Genomic DNA, 6,000 nt, shown 5'->3' on the forward strand with positions numbered 1-6,000 from the left:
AATTAACACCTATGAAATTAAATTCAAATTTATGAAAATCCTCAGTCTTTGGAGAAAAACCACAGCCTAAATGCCAGGAAATTAGTATGTGTGTGTGTATATATATATTGGAAAAATATGAAAGTATTCTAATAATTTAAGTTTTCCTATTCTGTTTCATCTGGAAATTACAAAATACTTTATAAATTAATGAGTTTAATTACTTTCAATATGTGAATAATATTTAAGTGTCAGAGAGTTCAAATTATTTACTTTAAGTGATCTAGAAAAAGATCACCTTCTTGACTCAAAGTATATCTGAACTTTAAAGTTTAGTTATATGCTACATTAAATCTGTCTGTAGAATTATATTAATTAATAGTTAAATAACTGTTATTAATAATAATATTACTTACATTTACATTTCACCTTACAAAGCACATTATTTGTCTAATCTTTAAAAGAGCATACCTGTAGAAATACAAAGCGATAATGTATTATACGCAGAGCATGTTGAGGAAGTGGAGGGCAAAGAAACATCAGTTTAACTCCCTCAAGTTCCCTGGCTAGTAAGTGACAGTACCAGGGATGGAAAGATCTCTACCTTCTAATCAAAACTCTTTTCACAATCTTGTCATTTACATAGCTCAGTTCATGTAGTATTTCAGAGCTTAAAGATGGCTTTTGGTCATTAGATCTCCCATGGCCACCTATAAATGACTGGAAATCAATGAGTGGTTTAAATTGAAAGAGTACAATAATGAGTTACATAACTAGAAACATAACATTTTTTTCATTGAATTTATGTAAGTGGCTCTAGAGTTATATTCTCCTTGCTTTAGTAATTGTGTGAATTCAAGCATGTTTTCTTTTCTAAACTCTCTAAATCTCGATTTCCTCATCTATAAACTAGAAGTAATAATAGTGCCTACTTCATAGTGTTGCAATATGGATTAATCGAATTTATATATATATATATAAAGTGCTTAATACATTGCCTGGCACAAATAAGATCTAAGTAAACATTATTATCAGTTTGGAATATTTTCAGAATAGAAATATAGTGCTTGGCTTCTGTCAAGAAAATGGAGTTCTCACAACATCTCTGGAGGTCACTTAAATCATATATAATTTTAGAGGTACAAGTATTGTTTATAGAAGCTGTTATAATTTACATGTGAGAAAAGTAAGACCTAGAAGAGTTATAGGCCTTCCCAAAGATAATACCCCTTAGGGACTGCATGTAGTCTATAACCTTTTATTCTCAAAAACGATCTCAGAAAGTATTATTTGAAATTTATTTTACTTGGATTAACTTAGTACAGAAGTTTTTGCAGCTATATATACTTTTACTAAAGCAATCGACTTATTTTCCTACTTTAAAGCATAAGATTTTATATCTAAATTTTTTCAGATAATTTTGTATAAATAAGGTACAGTTGTACTTTTTATTTTCAAATATAAGTGACTGTCTTAATTCAGTAAATGCCAATGGTATAAGTCATGGAAAAATATGTATAATGTGTATTGCAGGTTTTCTGATCATTTTAGCTACTCCCTATTAACAATTTTATGCTCTTGATAAGAAGTAACAGAAAATTTAGAAGTAGGCATGACCTATGAACTATGGAATACAAAGAACCATTATTATATTTATTATCAAGTTAATAATAATTGAATTTTAAGATATTTCAGTGAATCTTTTTTAAAACTGATTTCTGGATTATAATAAAATTTAATTTGGTTAACAAGGGTATAAAAATGATTTTTCTGACCCAATGCTGGTAATTGTGAATAACGGTGAATTGAATATTTAAATTTAGTTTTAAATTTATATTATTTGCATATTATATGAATATAGAAAAGTATTAGATTTGTCTTTGAAAGGAAATGGGCAGAGAAGTAAGGAATTACACAAGTGAATGTACATATGCATTTTAAGAATTTCATTACATTTTATAATATGCTTAAATGGCTAAAGTATAATGTCTTTTTTTCAGACTTCCAGACATTTGGAGTTTAAAATATTTTTTCCAGTTCATTAAAAATGAACCATGATACTTAATTAAGTTAACTAATATACCAAAGTTCACTTCTTTAACATATAAAATAATTTGCTTGGTGCATTCTCAAAAATATACACTATCCATCCTAATAGATAGAGCTAGAAAAGTGCGAGCTTCAAGCAGATCTTCATGTTGTTCAATAATTGGTAGAATTCAGTTCAGATACATGAAAAATCACACTGACTTACATTTTAAATGGCAATGGCAACAATTGTATCTACAGCAGTCCCCCTATCCTTGGGGGATATGTTCTAAGACCCTCCTCAATGGAAGCCTGAAACCACAAATAGTACTGAACCATATATATACTGCATCCCCCCCCCCATGCATGCATACCTCTGAATAAGTTTAATTTATAAATTTGGCATCGTATTAGATTAACAATTAATAATTAAGATAGAGAAATTATGTAAATTGCTGTCAATCAGAACACCGTTTCGGTTCACGTCTTCCACGCATGAATTTAATACCTTTTCCATTTTAACTAAGTACTAACCACACACTGTGGTTGGAACTTTTGCACTTTGAAGTGCGACTGCAAAACTAGCATGAATTTCTGTTTCTTTTCTTCGTCATTTCCTGGATAGAATATTTATTCTTACCGTAGCTCTTAGCAACCTCACCATACAATTTTTTTTTTCTTATTAAGTTGAGAAGTTTCACCTTTTGAAAAGAGGCAATTTACAGTTACTCTTTGGAATATGCAAATCGCCAGTATTACTACTCTTATGTTTCCCAGCCATTACTCATTAAAATAAGGGTTACTTGAACACAAGCACTGTAATACCTCAACATTTTATCAGATAACTGAGATGCCTCCTATGTGACTAATGTGGGGTTGAGGCATACACCATGTGAATACATTGGACATGGGGATGATTCATTTCCTGGGGGACAGAGTGGGATGACATAGATGTCATTAAGTTACTCAGAATGACCCTTAATTTTTATTTATGTATTTATTTATTTATTTATTTATTTATTTATTTATTTATTTAGGGGGCTTGACGCCTATCATTATATGCCTTAAAACTTCTGAATTGTCTTCCCTTGCCAGAGTGGCTCAGTGGTGGAAGTGTCGGCCCGAGCACTGAAGGGTCATGGGTTTGATTCCTAGTCAAGGGCATATAAATCGTTTGCCCAGGTCAGCACGTGCAAGAGCTAGTGGATCGATGTGTCCGTCTCACATCGATGTTTCTCTGTCTCTCTCCCCCAACCTCCCTCCTTTCTGCTCTCTCTAAAGAAATCAATGGAAATAATATCTCGTGTTAGGAATAAAAAAACACCAGTTATTTATTGCTGGATTTTTCTGCTTAATATTTTCAGACTGCAGTTGACCATATGTAACTGAAACTGTGGAAAGCAATACTGTGGCTAAGGGGGGACTACTGTACTCAGATTTACTACCTTTTAAGTTCCTTTTGAGATGGTCAAAGTTATTTGGTTGAATATAAATTGGGTTTTCATGGTCAGAAAACTTGGAAGTAAACAGCATATTTAATAGTGAATTTAAACAGCTTTCACATCCTTTCATAGTACCAGGCAAGGAAATACTTGTAACTAAGCAGAGGGCACACCTGTGGCAGCTCTGCTATATTGGAACAGTTCTTTCCATTTCCTTGAGATGCAAATATTAAAATATCTCATACATAAAACTGGATGCTGTGATTGCCAGTGATGATTTTAAAATGTGCAGTTCCTTCCTGTGGTTTAAGAGACATAACCTTCTGAAAGTAATGGGAAAAATTTTTCTCTTGATTTTCCTGGGTTTTGTCCATTGTAAATGAGCTGGTTGCTGGTTTGATACAATTCTGACAGGTGCTCTAGCCTATGAACTCTTCCCGGTTGTGATAACTAGACTGTCATTTGGACTAGTGGGAAAATGTTTTGTTAGCAGGACATTATAGATACAAAGAAAGTGAGATGGTTGTCAAATATTTTTGTTTAAATTTTAAATGGAAACAGAGCAACAAGGTATATTTTACAATTTAATAGCTCCTCAAACAAGAGATGTGTTGTGTTGTTCTATATATACAGTATCTGGCACTGTTAAATGGGATTGGTTTTCTTTCAAGCATAAACCTAAAGAGTTTTTAAGCAATTCCTTTTTACAGATTCTCTACCCTTTGCTCTAAATAGAAATTTTTTTGAGATCACAAGGATTTTACAGAATATCTTTACCCAACCAGTACTCTTCCCACAAAAGATATATTTTTACTCCCCCCCCCCCCCCCAAAAAAAAGTACTAGACTCCAGTACTGGAGCTCCAGTTACTAATATTTCTTAGGCACAGATGCTATAGAATGTCACAGCATTTTTTGTGTATGTAATTCTTTCTTTTAGTATAGATTTCACTCTAACTTTCACCATTACATTTTTCTAATATTCCCTCAATTAGATTTTAAGTGTTCGCCTGACATTTTTCCCATTTTTCTCCAAAAGACATACTTTGAAATCACAAGGTCTGTTGTTTATTTTTCTAGCTTTTGTGTTTTAATTTCAATGCTATTTAAATACACGCACTCACACATGTCCATTACATGCTAGATGTGTGTGTTGGACCGTTTGCGTCAGCATTTTGTATTTAATTAAAACCATGACATTGAAGTATCTCCTTTCATATTTGTGTACAATTACTTTGGCAATAATAGTTTAACTCCAAAAGCTATTGTCAAAAGAAGAAACAGACTCAATATTTTGATACATTTATATTAACTAAAGGCCCAGTCATTCTATGACCACAACAATAGGGTGTCTTGCAATATGGGTGTGTAGGAAGTAATAGATGTTTTTATTTTAGTTCTCCCAAGATACGCAGTTCTAGAGATGATCTAAATTTAATGAAACCAGTGCTATGGCATGACATATAATACCTCTTTCATAAATGATTGCATTTATAAATATCATCTGCTCTTAATTATTATTGAGAGTTTTTTTTATGTTTCTTTATAGGAATTTGCTTATTTTGATCTCCTTACATGAGCTATGAGTGTATACCTAACTTTGTTATCTTTACAAATTTAAATAGCATTATATCAAGAATAATCTAAATCAGCACTCAGAAATTTATGAAAATAAATTTAACCTTTCTTTTTTTTAAATCATCTTTATTGTTGAATGTATTACAGACATTCCCCCCTGTTTTCCCCATTGACCCCTCCTCCTCAATCCCACTCGTTCCTACCTTCCCCACAGTATTGTTGCTGTCCATTGGTTATGCATATATGCATAGAAGTTCTTTGGTTTATCTCATCCCGGCCTCCCTCTCCCCTCCCCTTTGAGGTTCATCAACCTAACAACTAATTTGTACTTCTTAATTCCTTCATCTTTTTCACCCATCCCCCCAGTCCCATCCATCTGGCAAGCAACACAAAGTTCTCTGTATCTAGCAGTCTGTTTCTGTTCTGCTTGCTCATTTTCTTTGTAGATTCAATTGTTGATAAATATGTATTAATTGCCATTTTATTGTTCATATTTTTATTGTTCTTCTCCTTTAAAAAGACTCTTCAACATTTTACATAATATTGATTTGGGGGTGATGAACTCCTTTAGTTTTTTCTTGTCTGGGAACCTCTTGATATGTCCATCAATTCTAAATGATACCTTTGCAGGATAGAGTTGTCTTGGTTGTAGGTTGTTGCTTTTCATCACCTTGAATATCTCTTGCCACTCCTTTCTGGCCACAGAGTTTCTTTTGTCTTTTGAGAATCAGTTGACAGTCTTATAGGATCTCCTTTGTAGGTAACTAACTGCTTTTCTCTTTCTGCTTTTAAGATTCTCTCTTTGTATTTAACCTTTGGCATTTTGATGCTGTGGGCCTCTTGGGGTTCATCTTGTTTGGGACTCTCTGTGCTTCCTGGACTTGTATGTCTGTTTTCTTGACCAAGTTAGGGAAGTTTTCTGTCATTATTTTTTCAAATAGGTTTTCAATTTCTTGCTCTATCTCTTCTCCTTC

The sequence above is a fragment of the Molossus molossus genome, unplaced genomic scaffold (assembly GCF_014108415.1).
Source record: "Molossus molossus isolate mMolMol1 unplaced genomic scaffold, mMolMol1.p scaffold_m16_p_1, whole genome shotgun sequence".
NCBI classification, from domain to species: domain Eukaryota; kingdom Metazoa; phylum Chordata; class Mammalia; order Chiroptera; family Molossidae; genus Molossus; species Molossus molossus.